The following is a 23,313-nucleotide window of genomic DNA, read 5'->3' as shown; positions in this document are numbered from 1 at the left end:
ATATACCCAATATAAGGAGTATAGCAGAAACTCCTAATACTGGCCATACATGTAATGAGACCCTAAAATGCCAGGACAGACTCCAAAAATGACCCCATTTTGGAAAGAGGACACCCTAAAGTATTCTGTGAGGTGCATGGTGAGTTCATAGAAGATTTTAGTTTTTGTCACAAGTTAGCAGAATTTTTTTTTTCACAAAGTGTCATTTTCCGTTAACTTGTGACAAAAAAATAAAATTTTCAATGACCTCACCATTCCCCTCATGGAATACCTTGTTGTGTATTCTTTCAAAAATGGGGTCATTTGTGGGGTTTGTTAACTGTCCTGGCAAGTGGGCGGGGTGCTAAATTTTGAGCACTCCTGTAAAGCCTAAAGGTACTCATTGGACTCTGGGCCCCTTAGCGCAGTCAGGGTGCAAAAAAGTGCCACACATGTGGTATCGCCGTACTCAGGAGAAGTGGTATAATGTATTTTGAGGTGTATTTTTACATACACCCATGCTGGGTGGGAGAAATACCTCTGTAAATGACAATCTTTTGATTTTTTTACACACAATTGTCCATTTACAGAGATATTTCTCCCACCCAGCATGGGTATGTGTAAAAATACACCCCAAAACACATTATACTACTTCTCCTGAGTACGGCAATACCACATGTGTGGCACGTTTTTGCACCCTAACTGCGCTAAGGGGCCCAAAGTCCAATGAGTACCTTTAGGATTTCACAGGTCATTTTGCGACATTTGGTTTCAAGACTACTCCTCACGGTTTAGGGCCCCTAAAATGCCAGGGCAGTATAGGAACCCCACAAATGACCCCATTTTAGAAATAAGACACCCAAAGGTATTCCCATAGGAGTATGGTGAGTTCATAGAAGATTTTATTTTTTGTCACAAGTTAGCGGAAATTGATTTGTATTGTTTTTTTCCACAAAGTGTCACTTTCCGCTAACTTGTGACAAAAAATAAAATCTTCTATGAACTCACCATAGTCCTAACAGAATACCTTGGGGTGTCTTCTTTCTAAAATGGGGTCATTTGTGGGGTTCCTATACTGCCCTGGCATTTTAGGGGCCCTAAACCGTGAGGAGTAGTCTGGAAATCAAATGCCACAAAATGACCTGTGAAATCCTAAAGGTACTCATTGGACTCTGGGCCCCTTAGCACAGTTAGGGTGCAAAAAAGTGCCACACATGTGGTATCCGTTGTACTCGGGAGAAGTAGTATAATGTGTTTTGGGGTGTATTTTTACACATACCCATGCTGGGTGGGAGAAATATCTCTGTAAATGGGCAATTGTGTGTAAAAAAATCAAAATATTGTCATTTACAGATGCATTTCTCCCACCCAGCATGGGTATGTGTAAAAATACACCCCAAAACACATTATACTACTTCTCCCAAGTACGGCGATACCACATGTGTGGCACTTTTTTGCACCCTAACTGTGCTAAGGGGCCCAGAGTCCAATGAGTACCTTTAGGATTTCACAGGTCATTTTGCGGCATTTGATTTCCAGACTACTCCTCACGGTTTAGGGCCCCTAAAATGCCAGGGCAGTATAGGAACCCCACAAATGATAAAGGAAACATCCATATCACTCTCAGTTAAGGTTTTCATTTAAAAATAATACCAGTTGCCTGAATCGCCTGCTGATCCTGTGTCTCTAATACTTTTAGCCACAGCCCCTGAACAAGCATGCAGATCAGGTGCTCTGACTGAAGTCAGACTGGATTAGCTGCATGCTTGTTTCAGGGTGTGATTCAGCCACTATTGCAGTCACAAAGATCAGCTGGACTGCCAGGAAACTGGTATTGTTTACAGGAAACATCCATATCACTCTCAGTTAGGGTTCCCTGTAAGCAACATGTTTCTATTGCATTGAGCATAAATGGTAAATTTTAGGCCAGCTTCACTTACTACTGTAGTGGTACAGTGGTTAGGGCGGCTTGGCCACCACACAGTGAGAGCTGAGTTCGATTCCCAGCCATGGTATGATGTATACTGGTTTTTAAAATAGTATAATTCCCTGGCAGAAGAGACCCTCCTCCCTCCGGTAGGAGGGAGGAGGGAATAGGTAGAAGGGTAGAAGGGGAGGTGGGAGGAGGAGGAGGAGGAGGGGACCCACAAGAGGCTAATTAAAATCTCCCTAGCAGAGTGTGTAGCAGCTGTCCCATAACTAATTAGTGTAGGCAGACAACTGAGTCAAATGGTATAAAGGACCTTGCTTGGAGGAGGGAGGGAGGGTGGGCGGGCCTCCAGCAGTGAGAGAAGTGTGTTTGACAATAACATGTCTGCTGACAGTGATATGAAGGGTCAAAGTTTTGCTCAATAGAGCATTATGGGGCGAATCGAACTTCCACAAAAGTTCGCCTGATGCAGGCGAATGCGAACCCCCAAAGTTCGCCTGGAACCGTTCGCAGGCGAACCGTTCGCGACATCTCTATCTACAATTACAAAGCAAGTGTAATATCCACTATGCCACTGTGCTGCTTCTGCTGTGCTAATGTACTTCTACTTCTTCCACTTGCCTGGGGAATAACTGGGAACTTCCTTGTTAAAACAGTTAACCAGATGACACCAGTAGTCACATACTCAGAGTAAAACCCCACATGCATGGGGTTAATTACTTCCAACTCTTTTTCTGGTTCATACAAAGGTGGAGATGAGCCCCTTTTCCTGATATTGGACAAAGTCTCTTTAAAAATAATGGAAGATGAAAGGATTTACTGCCTTCCATTGTAAGATACTCGTCAATGTTATGTATGTTGTAAGCTCATGTTGCTCTAGGGGCAGAGCACACTCTTGCAGGCTCCAAATGTCCTAGGAAATACCAATCAGCAGGGAAGAGGGGACTACAACCTTTGGGGAAATACTTTGTTAATGTGACTGTAGCTTTAATGATCTGACTTTGTGAAACCAGTAATATTCCTTGGTGACATAATTGGCCTTTTAACCACTTTCCCCCTAGACAGCCTAGTAACCCTCAGGGCTTCACTGTGAGCATTCTGCGCATGTGCAGTTCATTCTTTTGAGAACTGGGCAGGCACAGAACTCAGTTGCGCACTGCTCCCGGCCAAGTCACGTCAATGGAGCCACCAGAGAGAGATCAGAGGGAGCACAGAGAATGTCAAGGGACCTCACGGACTAGGGTGGGCTGGTGCAAGCCCCAGGTAAGTTTAGTCCTTTTTGGCAGACTCTGCACAATCAGCAGGAACTTAGAATTAAGATTGTCACTAGTTGCAGGAGTTCATCGACTACAGGAGGAAAGACTTGGCCCTGGACATTAAAGCCAAAACAGATGACTAAAGGTTTGGTGGTCAATAGGGATAGTTAATGAGATGCAACACACACAATTGCTCACTACCAGTTCAAGCTATTTCCTACCTTTATCTGGTCAGCAGGCGCCAGTCAGCCAATCAGGTGCACGGTCATACACCCTTTGCCTGCCATACCAAATCTAGCAGGAATTGCATAAATTAGCATTCAGGTGAGAGGCTTCGGTTGGACGTAATTGTTGATTACATCTTCTACAGGGACCGCCGCGTGTAGGCATATCCCACACAGTCCCCTCCCTCACCACTCACCTGTTAACCGCATCCTGGAAGCTGCAAAAAATAACTTTAAAATCAAAAACACTGGTTTGCACGACAGCCAGGGGCCCCAGTCTCTCTCACTGGCCTGGGGTTCCTAAATGACCATGCGGTACCTAGAGGGAAATGCGGGCGAGCCCTGGAACTCTCACTTCTAGGGACTTCACCCCATTGCCTCTAAGCTGAATGCTAACTGCAACACGCACAATTGCTCAATACCAAATCTAGCAGGAATTGCATAAATTAGCATTCAGGTGGGAGGCTTCAGTTGGACGTAATTGTTTATTACATCTTTTACAGGGACCGCGTGTGGGAGATGCCTACACGCGGCAGTCCCTGTAAAAGATGTAATCAACGATTACGTCCAACCGAAGCCTCCCACCTGAATGCTAATTTATGCAATTCCTGCTAGATTTGGTATGGCAGGCAAAGGGTGTTTGACCGTACACCTGATTTGCTGACTGGCGCCTGCTCACCAGATAAAGGTAGGAAATTGCTTGAACTGGTAGTGAGCAATTGTGTGTGTTGCAATTAGCTTTCAGCTTAGAGGCAATGGGGGTGAAGTCCCTGGAAGTGAGAGATCCAGGGCTCGCCTGAATTTCCCTTTAGATATCGCATGGTAGTTTAGGTGCCCCCGGCCAGTGAGAGAGACTGGGGACCCTGGCTGTCATGCGAACCAGTGTTTGTGATAGTTAATGAGATGCAAAGAATTCTGAGTTGATGCATAGATTACTGCATACTTTACTGCAGCTTGAACATTAACCAATTAAATATTGCTGCTATTTGCACCATCAAAAAAAAAACTATTTGCACCGTCAAACCAATGCCCTACACACTACTCAATAGTATTCTAAAAAAAATAATAATTCAAATTTTAGATTTTTATTGAAACATTTGAGGAAATTGATTTTTTTTTGACTTGATTGAAAACAGAATTACATTTGATTTTACACCCTGCAAATTTGGTGTTTCTAGCATGGACGGGGGCTTTGCTATTTGATTGTGGCTGATCACAGATTCCGAGCCCATGATCACTTAAATCGCCTTGCAATCATGGGTTACTCATAATTTCGAGGTCATGATGAGCACCACTGGTAATAATTTCCCAAGCTAGAGAGACATAGAACCAGGATTGTATGGTTGTTATTTTGATATCAAACAAGAACTTTGTAAAGTGTACAAAGCACCTAAAAACTCACTTTAGACTGTTCTGCGGAAACAAATCTCCTTTTCCTGGTAAGTCAGTCATGCTCCTAAAAATGGATTCTCAGGGAAATGGACATTGGAAGTAGACACACATTACATAGGAAGTAGAAACACGTTAATCTCCTTAAAAAATATGCATGCCTGATTTGTCAAACAAAAACCTTTCTTTTTGTACCTATGCAAAACTTACAATGTGTTTCACAGGTTTAGTATTCTTCCTCATGTAAAAGTGGCACTAGCTACTATAATGACCATATGCGGCATGTAAGGCACGTGAACTGAACAGTAGTGAGGACTACAGTAGTGTCCACTATTCACAGATACAGATGGAGTAGAATGAGTTAAGGTGTTGTTCAACAAAATATAGAGGACCCTGTTGTACTGGAGTTGGAAAACCCTTACATAGATGCAGCGGCGTAGCTAAGGAACTATGGGCCCCGATGCAAGTTTTGCATGGGGCCCCCCCAAGCACTCTATACATAACAATTGATATGGCGCACCAAGATCTGCCAAGGACAACAACAGTGTCAGAGGTGCAAGTTGGGGAGGGGGAACAGTTTGTTAATAATTACTACTATTTAAAGCATCTATAGAAATGATTATTACCAATACAGGGCCAATAGAGACCTAATATTGTGCTTAAGAGAGGGGCCCTCGGGGCCCCTCTGACCCAAGGGCCCCGATGCGGTCGCTGCCTCTGCAACTCCTATTGCTACGCCACTGCATAGATGATAGAGCTTACCACACTTTTCAAATCAATATACAAACATTTGCTGAAGTTGAATACACAAAAAATAAATTAAGTACTGTCTTTCTTAATAAATGAAGAAGATTGAAATGGACATCCCTGGCTCAGCCAGCCATACAGTACATATTATTTGCTATAAAGTGGGAGGTTTGGAGGAATAGTAGAAATCTTGTAACCACCTGATTTTGGGGAAGTGCAAAAGCAATTGGCTGAAAGAAATTACAACCCTTCAAATTAAATGTAATTGCAATTGTCATGCAGTCACCTGTCCTGCGAGCCCACAGTGCCTCTCTAAAAAGCTGGCTGCAACTGTGCCTGCAGGCCGCTGATGGACGAATAGCTCTTAAAGGGACAAATGGGGCTGTGTTAAGATGTGATCCTTGACTTGTTGCTAAAGGGTGTGCTCCTTCCTGAGTAGGGCCTTGCTGGAGTATTTAAACCTATTCCTGTGATAGGATTAGCTGTGGTATCTAAGTGCTAGGGTGTGCTTCATTTGTAATCCTGTTGTGATATTGTTTGACTCCTAACTACTCTGTTGGATTACCTCCTGGACCAACCTCTGCTTATTTATTACTTCAAGAATTCCTGATCCCTGATTTATCTGTCAATCTATCTGATCTCCTGTGTATGACCTCTGGCTTGTTTTTGACGTTGAGTTGCTTAACCCTGCACAACAGTCATCTGATCTCTTGTGCATGACCTCTAGCTTGTTATCGACACCATGCTCCCTATCCCTGCACGACAGTCATCTGGTCTCCTGTGTATGACCCTTGGCTTGTTTGAACTTCTCCTTAGTTAGTCTCTCTGGTACTTCAGTGGTTTCCATGGCCTCAGCATCTATACTTTGCACGCACAAGTCCTGGAGGCAACTAAAGTCGGGTAGAGGCACAACAAGTCCCCTGTCCAAGTGGGGACTTGATTATACTGTAGGTAAAGAGCATGGCGGAAACTGCAGCGTAGGTGCTGAAAATCATTAAATGCTAGTGAGCCTGACAGCAATAAATGTTTGGTAGGCTGGATGCACCTACAGACATTAAACTGTCACCTTATTTGACTGCAAACAGCTATATCAGGGGTGGCCCAACTTTTTTTTTCTGATTGGGCCTCATTCCTCAAGAATGTGGCCCCGCTGCGTCTCTTCCTCTCTCTCCTTCTTCCCATCCCTCCAGACTTCCAGTGGCAATTCGCTTATAACTAACCTAATCACTCAATCACCATGGCAACAGCGGCCTCATGTGACAAGATTTTACGTAAAGACGGCGTGTCACATCATCCCGTCATTCCCAAGGCAATCACCCCTAAAATGATAGATTAGGCGAGTTACTTCTTGTACGTGCGCTGCATGTCTTTTTATAAGAAAGGTGGTAGGGAGAAGGAGAAAGTAGGGGAATACATTACTCTGTCGACGGGCTACCTTAGCGGGCCCTAGTTTGCCCACCCATGAGCTAGCTCATCGGACAGTCAGTAATTGTTTGTAGACAGCTTCTTAGTTCTTTCCCTACCTCTTAGACTTGTGCATTAATCTGAACCCCAAACAGCCCAAACGCAAGTCGATTTTGTTAGCAGTGTCTGAGTGCACCGTGGTGTTCCTGTGGCATTGAATATGTTGCAGTGAAAAAATCTTCAAAAGGATATCAATTACAGCAATGACTCTTCCAGAACACTATTATGCTTCTCTATAAACCTTTCAGTTGTCACACGTGTAGCTAATAGTTATTATATACTCCCCATCAAAGCGAGAGCAGTTGCCTTAATTTCCATGTAGCAGAATAACTTTCTGAATACTACATTATTAGGTTGAAATATACCACATTTGACAGATGGGTGCTAATACTCTTTAAGCTTCCAGGTTGGAGCATTCGGAAATAGTAATGATGACGGATGTAAAATGTTTTTATTTTTGTGTAGCGGAGGAAATACCGTTTCACTCACAGGTACCGCTAATCTCAAATTATATCTACCAAAGATTCACCATATTTTATATCTGGAGAGCACATAAAAAGAAATGCACTCTTTACTTTCAGATAAATGCTTCCCCTCTTTCTGCTGATACAATCCTTGATTTTTAAGATATATTTAAAAACTGTCGTAACCAGTAGACATTTTTATCTGAGTGAAAGTTTGAGTGATGGCTACCTTATGTTAATGGTCAAACCAATTACCTTGTAAACACAGAGAAAAAACGTTAAAAGTACTTACTTATTCACACAGCGAAGTTCAGCATTGTGCTGCACTTAAAAAATGCTTTTTACTTATTAATAGGGATAATGGTCCAATTTTTCAGCACCTCAATAAGCTTTATAATGAGTAGTTGGCATGGCTAAATAAATCTGTAGGCAGTAATAGCAAGTAAACAGAAAGTACTTTTGCGAGCTGACGTAATCTATTAAAATGTGAAAACAGGCATTCAAGAACGATTCAGTGACAAATACCATGTACTGAAGACAAGAAGCAGAACATTTATATTGCACTTTTCTCCTGGTGGACTCAAAGCACCAGAGCTGAAGCCACTAGGGCACACTCTACGTGCGGTAGCAGTGTTATTGAGTCTTGCCCAAGGTCTTCTTACTAAATAGGTAGCGGCTTGTTTTATAGAACAATACCATGCATCAGCTGAAAAGGTGTGAATCATACCATGCACCATTGGATACTGGATTGAAATGCATCATGTGTGACAGTGAATGGAATTTCCCCATCTGTCAGTGAAGTGATTGCTTCTAGGTTTAGTGGTTACTAGAACACTAACAATCTGCATATAGAGTGCCAACTGTAAAACTTGGTGGTGGTGGAATGATGGTCTAGGGCTGTATTTTTCAGGTTTTGGCCAGGTCATTTCATTTAAGAAAAGCATTTGTTCACCAACAGAATGACATTGTAGATAATGATTTGCTTTCAAATATCTATGAGCGTTTTTATGGAGGACCCTTTCTGTTTCCCCATAACCATGTTCCCGTACACAAAGTAGGGTCCATCCAGAAATTGTGTACCGAGTCTGGGTAAGAAGAATTTTACTGTCACAGTTTGTAGACCTGAACACTAACAAAAATCTTTGGGATAAACTGGAACGTCCACTATAAACAAATCCCCGTTGATCGGATACCTCATTATCCTATTCGAGTTTGGTCGAATTTGGATTGTAAACTATCCGAATTCACTCGAAGTTCTATATTCGAGTTAATCGAATATCTGATTCGAACTCGGATATCCGACGTCACTATCCAAGTCTGTATTCGAGTAAAATATTCGAGCTGGCCTTAAATAGCTTTTAAAACTTGTATTGGAGGTCAATGATGCATGAAACCACCTTTTTTATGAAGAAAAACATCAAGTGATTATGTGGTGATGTAGTAGTTATAAAAAAGGTATCAAAAATAGTAAATTAACTTCATGAAAAGTGTTCGCATGAGAAGGTGTGTCCAAAATGGTTGTAAGTTGTAAGTCTTCATTTATGTCATCTTCATCTTCTTTATCTTCTTCTTTTTCTTCTTCTTCTATATGTTCTTCTACTCGAATCTTCTTCATCTTCTACTTCTTGTATCTTCTTCAATTATCTTTTTCTTCTTCTATATCTTCTTCTTCTTCTTCTATATCTTCTTCTTCTTCGTCTTCTTCTTCTTCTTCTTCTTCTATATCTTCTTCTTCTTCTTCTATATCTTCTTCTTCTTCGTCTCCTTCTTCTATATCTTCTTCTTCTTCTTTTTCTTCTATATCTTCTTCATCTTCTTCTTCTATATCTTCTTCTTCTTCATCTTCTTCTTCTATATCTTCTTCTTCTATATCTTCTTCTTCTATATCTTCTTCTTCCTCTTCTTCTCTATCATATATTATACCATTATATTATGTGTCTCCATCTTCTTATTCTATATCTTCTTCATCTTCTTCAGGAGGAAGTAGTTGCAGCTATTGTAGTGTGGTAATAGCTGGTAGGAGAGTGGGTGGCAGCAGAAAATAGTTCTTCTTCTGTTCTCCCTGGCAGTGGTAGCAGCACACAGACAGCAGAAGCTCAATGCAGCTACAGGAGGAGGAGTAGTGTGTGTCAGGCAGTGTGATGTGACTGACATAATAGGCCCTGGGTCCTAGCGGTGGTACCAGGGCCGTAAATAAACATCATGAGGTTCCAGACAGCGGTCGTGAAGCCCACATTGTGTCCAATACACAATTGGGACAGCACAGTTTTCAACCCGGACACCTCTAAAATAATTATTTTTTTTAAATAAAGTAAATAGCTGGTGGCGCATGGGCAGCAGCACCTTGTAATGTGTTCCCTGGCAGTGGAGACACAGACAGCAGGAGGAAATACAACAGCAGGCAGCGTGAGGAGGATGAGTGTGTGGCAGTGGCAGCAGGCAGATGGGCAGCGAGACATAGCTGGTGGCGCATTGGCAGCAGCACCTTGTAATGTGTTCCCTGGCAGTGGAAACATACAGACAGCAGGAGGAAACACAGCAGCAGGCAGCGTGAGGAGGATGAGTGTGTGGCAGACTGGCCGCAGGCAGCAGGCAGGAGTGCAGGCAGCAAGACATAATAGGCCCTGGTTCCTTGCGGTGGTACCAGGGCCGTAAATAAACATCATGAGGTTCCAGACAGCGGTTGTGAAGCCCACATTGTATCCAATACACAATTGGAACAGCACAGTTTTCAACCCGGACATCTCTAAAATAATTTAAAAAAAGTATTTTTTTTTCAAAATAATGCAGCTATTTTTGAGCGTAAATAGCTGGTGGCGCATGGGCAGCAGCACCTTTTAATGTGTTCCCTGGCAGTGGAGACACAGACAGCAGGAGGAAATACAGCAGCAGCAGCAGGTGTAATGTGTGTGTGGCTGTGTGCCACTTCCTGTCCCCCTCTCGCTGACAACAGGGGCCAGGAATTCGCCTTTCACCCAAGCCTAGTTCATTTTGAGAAACGTCAGTCTATCCACAGACTTGTGAGACAGACGAGATCGCTTCTCAGTGACGACTCCACCGGCTGCACTGAAGCAACGCTCTGACAGTATGCTGGAAGGGGGGCAGGAGAGCACTTCCAGGGCGTACTGCGCAAGCTCGCTCCAGATTGGCAGGTGCTTGACTCAATACTCCATGGGATCAACAGGGCCAATGCTGTCAAGCCCGCTGAAGGACCCCATGTAGTCAGCCACCATGCGGGTCAAGCGCTGTCTGTGACTGGAGAAGGATGCTGCTGCAGGCACCTCCTCTCTAGTCCTTGGCAGCTCTACACTCATGTAGAGCTCGTTGGTCAGAGACAGCAGGTCTGTGGTGCGCGTGTGCTTGCTGCTGGTGGATGCAGGCACCTGCTGCTGCCTCTGTGCTGGCTGGACAGTGGGGGTGGATGGCTGAGGGAAGGCTTCCTCCAAGCGCTCAACAAGGGACAGCTGCAAATCCCTCATTTGTTGCACACGATCTGCTCCTGCAGGCAGGAACTGGCTGAGCTTCCCCTTCAGACGTGGGTCCAGCATCATGCAGATCCAGATGTCCTCCCTCTGCTTCATCTGGATGACCCTTGGGTCCTTGCGCAGGCACCTCAGCATGTGTGCTGCCATTGGGAAGAGTCTGGCCACGTCTGCTGGCACATCATGGGCTGCGCCAGAGCCGACAGTGCTGTCCTCCTCATCCTCTGCCTCCTCCACCTCATCCTATCTCCACCCCCGCACCAGTCCAGCTGCACTCTGCTGCTCCCCCTCATCAGCAGCAAGGTCAGGGACCTCCACCAACTCCAAGCCCTCCTCCTCAGAGGTGGCCTGTGAAGCTGCCTAAAGCTCCTGCTGGTCCAAGGCTGCCGCTCCTTCTTCCAGCAGTGCATACAGGGCCCTGTCCAGCACACACACCATGGGGACCCACTCGCACACCATTGCATGGTCCCTGCTTACCATGTTGGTGGCCTGCAGGAAGGGTGCCAGCACTGAGCACACCTGTTGCATGTGCCCCCAGTCCTCCGTGGAGATGATGGACAGGAGGTTGGGGGCGGCACGACAAGTTGCAGTGATGGCGGCAACTGTTGCTCGTGCAACGTACTGGCTGACAGCCTGCCTCTGTTCAACCAGACACTCCAACATCGCCAGGGTGGAGTTCCAGGGAGTTGGAACATCGATCATGAGCCAGTGCTGTGGCAGGTGCAGCTCCTTCTGCACCTCTTCCAGGCTTGCTACGCCTGCAGCCGAGTGCCGTAAATGACGCACAACCTTCCTTGCCGCCTCAAGGAGTCGGTCCATCCCCTGGTAGGTCCGCAGGAACTTTTGGACTACCAGGTTCAGGATGTGCGCCAGGCAGAAGATGTGGGTCAGGTCTCCCCTGCTGATTGCAGCAACCAGGTTTGCCCCATTGTCGGACACCACCTCTCCGACTCTGAGGCCTCTGGGGGTCAGCCAATTCCTCTCCTGCTCTCAGAGTTTGGCCAGGACATGGTTCGCCGTCAGTTTGGTCTTCCCCAGGCTGACCAATTCCAGCAGGGCTTCACGCTGCTGCTAAGGCGGGTGGTTTGGGCTGGTGTGCCGGAGGATGGAAGCGGATCAGAGAAACCTGCTGCAATTCCGCTGACTCTGCATGGTGGCACCACCCACTGCGTTGTTGCTGCTGCTGCTGCTCTGACAGAGCCCAATGCTGCTCCCACCTCCTCACCCCCTTCCACCAAGCTGACCCAATGCGCGGTGAAGGACAGATAGCGGCCTGTCCCAAACCGGCTGCTCCATGAGTCCATGGTGACGTGGACCCGTTGACCTACCGCTTCATCCAGCCCTCTCCCAACATTGGCCATCACAGAGCGGTGAAGTGCAGGGATGGCCGTGCGTGCAAACAAATGTCAGCTGGGGATTGGCCAATCGGGGGCTGCACACATCAGGAGCGCACGCATGTTGCTCCCCTCCTGCACAAGAGAATAAGGCAGGAGTTGGGAGCACATGGCCCGTGCCAGCAAGCCGTTCAGCTGACGCACGCGACGGCTGCTGGGAGGCAGAACCCTGACCACCCCCTGGAAGGTGTCGCTGAGCAACACCTTTTGCTGGCACGGGAATCACTGGAGGGAACAGAGGAGGCCACTGAGGACTGGCTGCCAGAACAGGCCTCAGTGTCGGCGGCCGGAGTTGCAGAGGGAGGAGGAGCAGTGCGTTTCTGACGCACTCCTGCTGGTGCTGCTGGAGGAGGTGGAGGAGGGCGGGTGGCTGCTGCCGACGGCTTCGCAGTGGTGGCAGGTCTGCCACTGCCAGCTTCCTTCAACTTCATGAACTCCTCATGCTCATGAAAGTGTTTCCCTGCCAGATGGTTCACCAGAGAGGTGGTGCCGTACGCAGAGGGCTCCTTCCCTCTGCTGAGCTGCTGGCGGAACTAGTTGCAGGTGGCATACTTGCAATCCACATATGGCAGGGTGAAAAAATTCCAAATTGGGGAGGTGAAGTTTCCCCTTCGGCTCGAAGGTGCTTCTGCCGCTGGTCTCCCTGTGGTGGTTGGGGGGGGGGGGGGTTTCTTGATGCGGCTGGTGGTACTGGCAGAACTCTCCGGATCAGCACACTGTGTGGCCTGCATACCACACCCACTTCTGATCCTGCCCATGTCTGCGATGCTGATCCTTCTTGAAAGGCCCGCAGCCGCATCCTCCTCCTCCTCAGAGCTGATGACATCCCCAGGATCTGCCACCCAGTCTCTGTCCTTCACCCTGTCATCATCATCATCCTCCCCCTCCGCAAACATGTCCTGCTGGGATGACCCCACAAACTCCCCTTCTGCATGCATGGGCTGATGGACACTCACCACTGTCTGACGGTCCAAAGCATCATCCCCCAAAGTGCCCATCAGCATTTCTTCCTCCTCAAATTCTGCCACAACAGCACTCAATACCCTCGCTGTGTTTGGGGTAAAGAAGGTGCTGAGTGACAGGGTGCTGGTGTTGCCCGCTGGGGCTGGAGAACTGCACTCCTCCTCCTCCCCAGGCAGTGCTGGGCGGCTGCTGCTGCTCTTGCGAACAGGAGTGGTGGCGGGGTGGAGGACTCGGTTCCAGAGCTAATGGTGGCCTGCTCATCCACCATCAGTTCCACCACAGAGTCTGCGTCCTTCTCCTCAATTGGACGGCTATGACCTGGCGGTGGGAGGAACATCTGCGCCACACGCTGCGGCTGGGTCTCTGCAGCGTGACTCCCAGCTGTTGGGCGGCCAAGGCGTCCATGGCCAGTGGCTAATGGCGGAATAGCCACTGGTGCAGACGCAGAACTGCGCATGGTGGTGGTGGCGCGGCTGCCACGACCTCCTCTCTTGCCGATGCCCTTGCTGCCCTTGCTGCCCCTGCCCAAACCGCGGCTGCCAGTGCCAGACATCATATATTTTTAAGATTATACAAATGAAAAAAAAAAAGTTATGTATGTAAAGGCGGGTGGGACAAGTGGGGTACTTTAATGGGGTGGGACTGGTGGTGGTGGGTGTGTGAGGTGACGGACAGGTGTACTCTACAGCAGAGATCGGTGTAGCGCTAACGAGAGAGTGCGCACTGCACACTCAAAGACCCTGGCTGATGCTGACTGACGGTGTCCCTATACACAGACTAGAGTACAGTACAATTCAGCGAATACACAATAGAAGAACAATAGGACGGGTGTAGCACTAACGAGAGGGTGCGGACAGCGCAGACGTGCACTGCGTACACAAAGACCCTAGGTAACACGGTGACGGACGGTCCCTATACACAGACTAGAGTACACTACAGTACTAACTAAACAATACACTACAGTACTAGCTAAACAATAGAACAGGTGTGACTAGATTACAGAGAGCATATACAGGACAGGTATAGCAGAAAAGCTGGGCCTTGCTAACTACAAAATAGTACAATAATCTATCTAACACAGAAGTAGTACAGTAGAGTAGGGCAGGTGAGAGCACAGGTAACTAGAGACTAGAGCACAGAACAGGGCAGGCTGCCTTGCCTAGGCACAGGGCCTAGCTGCTGCAGCTGCAGCAGCACCAGTGACAGTCTCCCTCCCTAGTCCCTAATCACACAAACTAAACTGCCTAAAATACAATCTATCTACAATACAAAGCAATACAGGTGAATATCAAGTGTTGGAGTGTAAAAACGCTTGGTGTTTTGAACAATAAATGCACTTGCACAGACAAAAAGCACTGGAGCAGTCTCTCAGTACCGTAAATCACAAGCAAGGACGAGTGAGGCAACATGGCGCCCGCTATTTATAGAGGGGGGCTTGGCCAGGCTCCCCCTCTGTGATTGGCTGCAGTCAGAGGGCTGGGAGCCCTCTGATTCGCTTGTGAGGACTCAAGGTGACGTCACCCATTGATGACGCTATCCGAGCTCCGTATTCGCGCTCGGAGAGCTCGGATATCTCCGGATAGCTGATTGCTATCCGAGTGCGCTCGGATAGCACAGCCCGGATAGCTAATACTATTCGAGCTCGGTATTCGAGCTCAAATAGTGAAAAAAGAGCTAGGTTATGCGAGTATTTTCGGATATCCGAGCTCGGATGAGCAAGTGTCAATGAAAAAAGGCTATAAAGGTGAAGTATAGTGTCAGGGTGAGTGACAGGTTACAGCCAAGTTATATGGATATTTTTTCCACATTTCCTCCTACCTTTCCCACACTTTTTTTTTCTTCTTTTCTGAGGTACCACTCTCAAAATGATACTTATGCTCACCTAAATACCTTCAATCTCAGTGGTCACACAGTTAGCTGCCTGAGCAGATTGGCTGTCGTACGGACCAGTGTTTGTGATTTTAAATTTCTTTTTTGCAGCTTCCAGGATGCGGTTGACAGGTGAGTGGTTAGGGAGGGGACTGTGTGGGAGATGTGCCTACATGGGGCGTCCCTGTAAAACGATGCAATCTACGATTGCATCCAACCGAAGCCTCCCACCTGAATGCTAATGTATGCAATTCCTGCTAGATTTGGTACAGCAGGCAAAGGGTGTATCACAGTACACCTGATTGGCTGACTGGCGTCTGCTGACCAGATAAAGGAAGGAGATGGCTCTAGCTGGGAGTTAGCAATTGTGTTTGTTGCAGTTAGCATTCAGTTTAGAGGTGGTGGGCCCCTGGCTGTCGTACAGACCAGTGTTTGTGATTTTAAATTTCTTCTTTCAGCTTCCAGGATGCGGTTGATATGTGAGTGGTTAGGGAGGGCACCGTATGGGAGATGTGCCTACACGGGGCATCCCTGTAAAATGATGCAATCTACGATTGCATCCAACCGAAGCCTCCCACCTGAATGCTAATGTATGCAATTCCTGCTAGATTTCCTGCAGGCAAAGAGTGTATAACAGTACACCTGATTGGCTGACTAGCGTCTGCTGACCAGATAAAGGCAGGAGATTGCTCTAGCTGGGAGTTAGCAATTGTGTTTGTTGCCTGAGCAGATTGCTAGGATTTTCCCAATAGCCATTAAAATCCAAAATGCCCTGATGCTGCCCACCTCTGTTACCTCACCCATCATAGCCCTACACTTAAAGCAGGCCAGCCACACATCTCTAGATACACTGCAAAAGGGAGTGCAGATGGAAGTCATATCCATATACCCATCCAATGGGAATAAAGGAAAAACAAGTGAGTAGCAAGAAGATGCACTCCCACATTGGAAAAGTAGGAAGGAGGGTGAATGGCAATAAGTTCTGCATGCCTCTCACAGGAGATTAGAAAATTGCAATGACACAGCAAATGGCCTCCTGAGTCCCTGAAGATACTGGATGACGTTGTTTCAGTATTTTTTCACAGAAATACAGATGATTATAGAGGGATTGGGATTTGCAGGTAGAGGTTTATTAAAGGGAAGGTTCAGGGAGGGTGGGTAAAAAATAAAAATCAATTTCCACTTACTTGGGGCTTCCTCCAGCCCGTGGCAGGCAGGAGGTGCCCTCGCCGCCGCTCCGCAGGCTCCCGGTGGTCTCCGGTGGCCGACCCGACCTGGCCAGGCCGGCTGCCTGGTCGGGCTCTTCTGCTCTCCAAGGCCCGGAACTTCTGCGTCCCACGCCGGCGCGCTGACGTCATCGGACGTCCTCCGGGCTCTACTGCGCAGGCACAGTAGTTCTGCGCCTGCCCAGTAGAGCACGGAGGACGTCCGATGACATCAGCGCGCCGGCGTGGGACGCAGAAGTGCCGGGCCTTGGAGCGCAGAAGAGCCCGACCTGGCAGCCGGCCTGGCCAGGTCGGGTTGGCCACCGGAGACCACCGGGAGCCTGCGGAGTGGCGGCGAGGGCACCTGCTGCCTGCCACGGGCTGGAGGAAGCCCCAGGTAAGTGGAAATTGATTTTTATTTTTTACCCACCCTCCCTGAACCTTCCCTTTAAGGGGCAGAGGATGCTATCTATCTAGAGAATGCACCGGCAGAACTGGTCTGGGAAACACAGTGTTCTTTTCCTTTTACCTGTGAACAGCAGCCAGTGGTCATCTTCTTTTAAAGCCATTCCCTCTTCATCATATTCTTTTGCAGTAGGCATTAAAGTGTAAGGAATAAGAGGATTTTTTTCTATAATTTAATGTTTTATTAAACATTTGCATACATGTACAGATATCATCACACAGTTTTACAAAAGGCAAATACTGTATATTATATGAAAATATATGTCATGAAATGTTATGAAAATATACTGTAATAAAACATAGTACAAAAGAAAGAAAAAAGCAAGAGCATAACAATGAAAAAGAAAAAAAAGAAGAAGAAGAAGAAAGGTGTAAACCTTAGACCAAAACTTCTTTCAGTAGAAATGTCATTATTTACGTTACTATAGTGTAATATTTTAAACATATGGTTAGAACGTTTATAAAGTACAGGAAGGGTTTTCAGGTGGCACACACCGGTACTCACCTATTTGAGAGAGGAATTACTTTTTCATACAAGCTGTGACACACTGTAATGAATTGTTGATGTTGTCCATGGATGGATTGATGTTACAGAAAACAATGGTGTCGCCAGTGATAACCAAAACTTAGGATCCATTGATACAATAAATTTCACACAAATTAAGTCATTAACCCTTTTCAATCTACTGTTAAACTCAAGGTGGCCATACATTACTCGACTTGGTGGATGATCAACCACCCGATTCCATAATTTTTATCAAATTGAATTAAAATTGGTGTTGCCAAGAGCATGCCCAATCAATGATGTCACCAATTTATGGCTGAAATTGGTTGCATGTATCGATCGGACATGGAACAAGATGTCGGGTTGTCATGGTCGATCGGGTGCGTGTCAGTAAGGGTGAGCAATATCGGGATGAGCAACGAATGTGATGAAACCTATGGCACTGCTCCCCCTAGTGTGAGGTCACACACGCACTTTGGGCAATACGCAGGCAGTGTGTATAGCACAATGGAGGAGTGGGGTTCGGAAGATGGATGGGCACCACACGGTGGGCGACATATGACAGGTAATATGTAAATGCAAACACAGGGACACATTTATACACTTTGGACAATTCCTAAGAAATTTCATGCTGAAATTGATCGAGAAATGGCATGTGGTATATGGGCAGCCGATAGATCTCTTTCTAATCAGAGCGCCACAGTATATGCTGGCGTTATATATAAATCAATAATAATAGTTTAAACAGTGAGAAATCAGTCTCTTGGTTGAGACTTCCCATCATTGCTAGATCTATGGGCACCTTTAGTTGACAGTGGACTGTTCTCCCCTGATGTAGGACAGAGTCTGACAAGGAGCATAGGGGTTCTATTGTCAGACTAATCCGACACAACGTCAGCCCCTTCAGATCAAAGTGTCAGATTACTGCAGTTATTAACACTGTGACCCTGAAAGTCTCTGCATAAGTGTGAGCCAGGACTTTGGCAGCTGCTGCTCCAGATGGCAGGCAGGCATAGATGAGGTGGATGCAAATAGAAAAGGGAAGGCACAAATGGGGAACAACACATGGTAGAGGTGTACTGCTTTCCAAAGGAGATGTGCATGAAACAGAGGAGCCACTGTGCTTACACATGGAAGAAAGATTTACACACGGAATGAGAGGGCAGCTTCTCTACATGGAAGGAGAGCCAAAAGAAAGTTTTCCTAGGGGCAGAAAATGTGCCAATCCGGCCCGTGCTTACTTCCCTACTGGCGGCTTCCAACAAAATTGTGTAGATGCTGCAGATAAAGGAAAAAAACACAAAAATGGCTTTGCTAATCAGGGGCATAACAATAGACCCTGCAAGGGATGCAGCCGCAGGGGGGCCCAGAAGCAGCAGGGGGCCCAGTTCTGAGATACTGACAACTAAGGGCAAGGAGAGAAAAAGCTTTCTGCTCTTTGCAAAGTTGTTCTAATGATTGCATCTGCTGAGCCACTGATAAGGAATCAAACAATGTTTTGCAGAGAAAGATTTGTAGACATTGGCCTCAATTCACTAAGCTTAACTCCTGTCTTTAATAACTCTTCAGAGCTGTTTTACAGTTATCACTATGGTGATATAATTGTGATTACTGTAAAACAGCTCAGAAGAGTTATTAAAGGCAGGAGTTAAGCTTAGTGAATTGAGGTCAATCTCTATTCAGTGTTGTCTTGCAGAGTCTTGTGTACAGCCTGTTCTACCCCTCTGCAACTGCTGTGCCCTGTAGTGATACCTGAGAAGACTGGTCATGGAGAGAAGGCGGGGGGGCCCATCCAAAGTTTTGCGGGGGGCTCCGTCATTTCTAGTTACGCCCCTGCTGCCAATGCATGTCAAAACTTATATGATCAGAAGAACCAAAAACAGTCCTACTGTCATTTTTTCACAGTGTAATCTTTGATACATTACATTACAGTTTGCATAGCATATTCATCTGAGAAAATGTAAAAAAAAAAAAAAGAAAGAAACCTGTAAGAATGTGTAACTATCAGCAGCACAATGCAGCTGCCTGTTCTATCCAGGATTCTATGGATGTCTGATCACATTGATGGAAGGATGAACAATCAATCTCTTAGGAAGACAGGGAGTGGTATTGGCCGTAACACATTATTCTGTCAAGGATTTGGCATTTCAATCGATGGGAAATGATGTGTGATCATTTTAATTTATTATACTTCATTTTTCATCAATCAACAAAGTAGGCTTTGACATAATAAGTAGTTACAGCCACTGCCAATCACTCTTGGTCAGGTTGTGTATCCCCCTTATGTTGCCTCTTTACACATCCTCAGGTACTTCTTTCTAATGAAAGGATGCACTAAATCATCAGACAGCCAGGAAATTGATAAAGAGTGATTCAAACTTTATATACCAAAGTTGTTTGGCTATATGCACTTCAGAATGCACTTCTCCTAGTAAGTAGCAGGACAAATTAAATTAATTTTTTTAATTGACATTACTCAGCAAAAACATTTTTTTGCAATGTATTTCTTTTTTTCAATTAAACATAATTCTGAGAAAAGTCGAGTGACCTACTGGAATTTAAAATACAGGCAGACTGTGGGGGCAATTTATACAATGACAAAGAATAGGTAAAGTGCTTAGTTCACCAATACTTTGCTATTTACGAGCTGCTTGGGATTTAGAAAGGAGTAGTGACAACTTAAGTATACCTGTCACCACTCTATTTCCATGGTGCAGCCCAGCCAAATTCACTTCAGACAGACTGAGCGATTTCAAATGTCATAGGGAGTTTCCTGCACCTGTTTCCTGCACCTCTAAAAACCATCCATTTAATTTAAAGGACCACCATATTGCGGAGTGAAGCTATTTCATTTGGAACCTTACCATCTACTTACTGCTACTCTGCAGCTAAAGATAAGGTATTTGCAAACATTTGTCGATTGTCTTACAGTGTTGCAAGGTAGTGGGGAGCGCAAGTTTTGCATAATCGTAATTTTGCATCATAATTTGCAATTACGATGTGACATTGTAATGCAGAATTTTGGGTAAAATAAATTCATTTGGCCTGATTGATTTTGTTTGTAAGCATAATGAGGAATCATAATTTCACATAATTTTTGATTTTTCAAAAAGACCTTGTCATTTTTTAGAAAATTAATTTTAAAAGTTTTAGAAAATCAATTTTAAAAAACGCAAAGGAAAAATGGTTTTTAAATTGTCATTTTTTTCTGAATTTAAAAACCATTTTTCCTTTACATTTTTAAAATAGATTTTCCCAAAAACTACAAGGTCTTTTTAAAAAATGCTGCCTTGTTTCCACTCTCCCCTTTAACCACTTAAAAACCACATGATGTTTGTGTGATCTGTGCTGCGTGGGCTCTTCAGCCCCTAGCACAGATCGTGTGGCAGGCAGGGCGATCAGACTTTCTCCCCTTTTTCCCCACTAGGGGGATGTCCTGCTGGGGGGGTCAGATCGCCGCCGCTCACTTTCGTCTAGCGGGGGGGTGGGACTCCTCAAAGCCCCCCTCCGCAGCGCTATTCTGCCCTCCCTCTCCTTCCCTCCCTCCCCTCCTCACTATGGGCGGTACAGAACAGCGATCCGCCCTGTACCGCCTCTGATAGGCTTCAGCCTATCAGATGCCGGCGATCCCCGCCGATCTCCTTTATGGTGCTGCTGTGACAGCAGCGCCGTGCGATGTAAACACAGGGGATTATTTCCCCGGGTATTTACATTTAGCCTGCGAGCCGCGATCGGAGGCTCGCAGGCTGTTCACGGAGACTCCCTACGTGAACTGACATGGAACGGCTGCGACCAGCCGCCGCCTATTGGCGCTGGCTGGTCGTTAAGTGGTTAATATACTTGGCAATTTTGGTGATGATAGCATGTATCTTTGCTATTAACAGTAACCTCTAAAATCAGCACAAAATGACAAGAAAATTACAGGAAAATTATGCAAAAATTGCATGAAAATTACATGACATTACGAATGGCTTACTTACACGAAATCAGTTGAATGTCAAAATCATAATTACATATGGTTGTGATTGCGGAAATTGTAATTATCACAGAAAAACAAAGGGGCAGTTCTAAGTGTATGTTCTAGTATTGAGAGTTCACACAAAAGAAAAAAAAACCCTCAATAGATGAGATGGCTGTGTACCTCTAACCCAGCATATGAACTATAAGGTGTATGCACTGAACTGTATTAAGTAGAATAACAACACAAAAAATCCACAGCACCACGTCAATGATGTATAGCTTTTTTATTGATTAAAATAACAAAGAGATAGCCATAACAGCGACGCTGTTTCGGACAAGGTCCTTCCTCAAGCTGTGTCAGGCTGTGTCTCTGAGGTGTATCACCAATGACCAATCATAGAATACGTGATATTCTATGATTGGTCAGTTGGATTTGTGTCATAGGGGGTGGAACATATGTGGCTTTCTGCAGTTCCCCATAAGGTCCTCCGTGTCCTCTCTGCATCCTGATTGGTTATTTTGTATTTATGGTCACTATATAAAGAGCAGTGTTTATGATACACCTCAGAGAGAGCCTGAGTTTTTTTGTTCCATGGAAAACACACTTTCAGGTTCAGATCTGGATGGAATAATTAACTCCAGGCAAACAAAGGTGGCTCCAAATGGATAAGTAATAGGCACTTTCAGTGCCGTTTGTAGGCATAGACAAACTAGGCAGATGCCTGGGGTAACAGGTGGTTGAGGGGGCACCAATGAGCAGCCACCAAGTTGTCAACCTGGTGGTTGCAGCACACACACAGTGGGCTGCAGCCTATGGATAGACCACATTGCTTGCTAGCAAGTGCACTGGCAAAGGTGTCTGAGTTTGTCCCAAATGAGATTTATTTACTTCAATCGCCCTGAGGAAGCAACTTCTGTGTCGTGAAACGTTGGCTTGATTCTGATTCAATAAAGTTATCATTTGCGGAAGTGCCAGTCTATTCATATTGTTTATGGGTTAAGTCTTACAATATAGTCAGCGTAAATGTAGTCTTATATCATAGCAGATGCTAAATATGAATTTAACTTCTGTTTTCAGATGGAAAATTTATATTTAGCATAGCTTGTTTAGTAAGAGGGTTGTTTTTTTTCCCCTTATAATGTCCTAGTGGTTCTGGGTCACCATGAGCTCTCTGGGTAGCTTATGACATCAAAGGGTATGAAAATCAAGCGTTCAAAAAAGAACAAAAGCTGATTAAACCATATATCATAATAATATATAGTTATATTTAATTATAATTAAAACTGCAATTAAATAATGTGCTCGTTCAGTTTTATTCCTATTTTTCAGGTCTTTAAACTGCAGAATCATTTTGCATACAGCTGTTTAACGCTGGATACCAGGAACTTTTCCAAAGACAAATAAGTACCATGATAAGTCCTCAAAACCAGGACTGTCCTTGTAAATTTGTGACAGCTGGCAGCTATGCATAGATTAAAGATTGCTACAGCATAAAGCACTGGAATAAAACTAGGCTTGCTATTGTCATACCTTCATTACCTAAACTTTCATTACACTGCATTCATCAGCATAAATCATCAGCTTTCTAACAACTTCACAATACCTAATTAAGCAACATCTGTCTGATTTAGGCATTTAGCTCTTCCTACTCTATAAGGCATCCAAAAGAGAATCATATCAGGTAACTTTACAGACAGCACTTAGACCATACTTGTCTGTATCTGCAACATATATATATAAATATGTATATATATATATATATGTATATATATATATATATATATTATTATATATATATATATTAGCATTTATGTACAGGACAGAAGAGTACAATATATTGAGAAGAAATACATTCAGCACTAGCAGCAATGTGTCTCCTTAACCCCCTGCCGACCACTCCACGCCACTTGGCGTGAAAGTGTCGGCAGCCCCAGGACCACTCCATGCCGATTGGTGTGAATGGCTGCAGGCGAGGATTGTAGGAGATCACGCGCGCTGATGTGCATGCATCTCCCA

The sequence above is a fragment of the Hyperolius riggenbachi genome, chromosome 6 (assembly GCF_040937935.1).
Source record: "Hyperolius riggenbachi isolate aHypRig1 chromosome 6, aHypRig1.pri, whole genome shotgun sequence".
In the NCBI taxonomy this organism is placed as follows: Eukaryota; Metazoa; Chordata; class Amphibia; order Anura; family Hyperoliidae; genus Hyperolius; species Hyperolius riggenbachi.
This window is presented reverse-complemented; position numbering follows the sequence as displayed.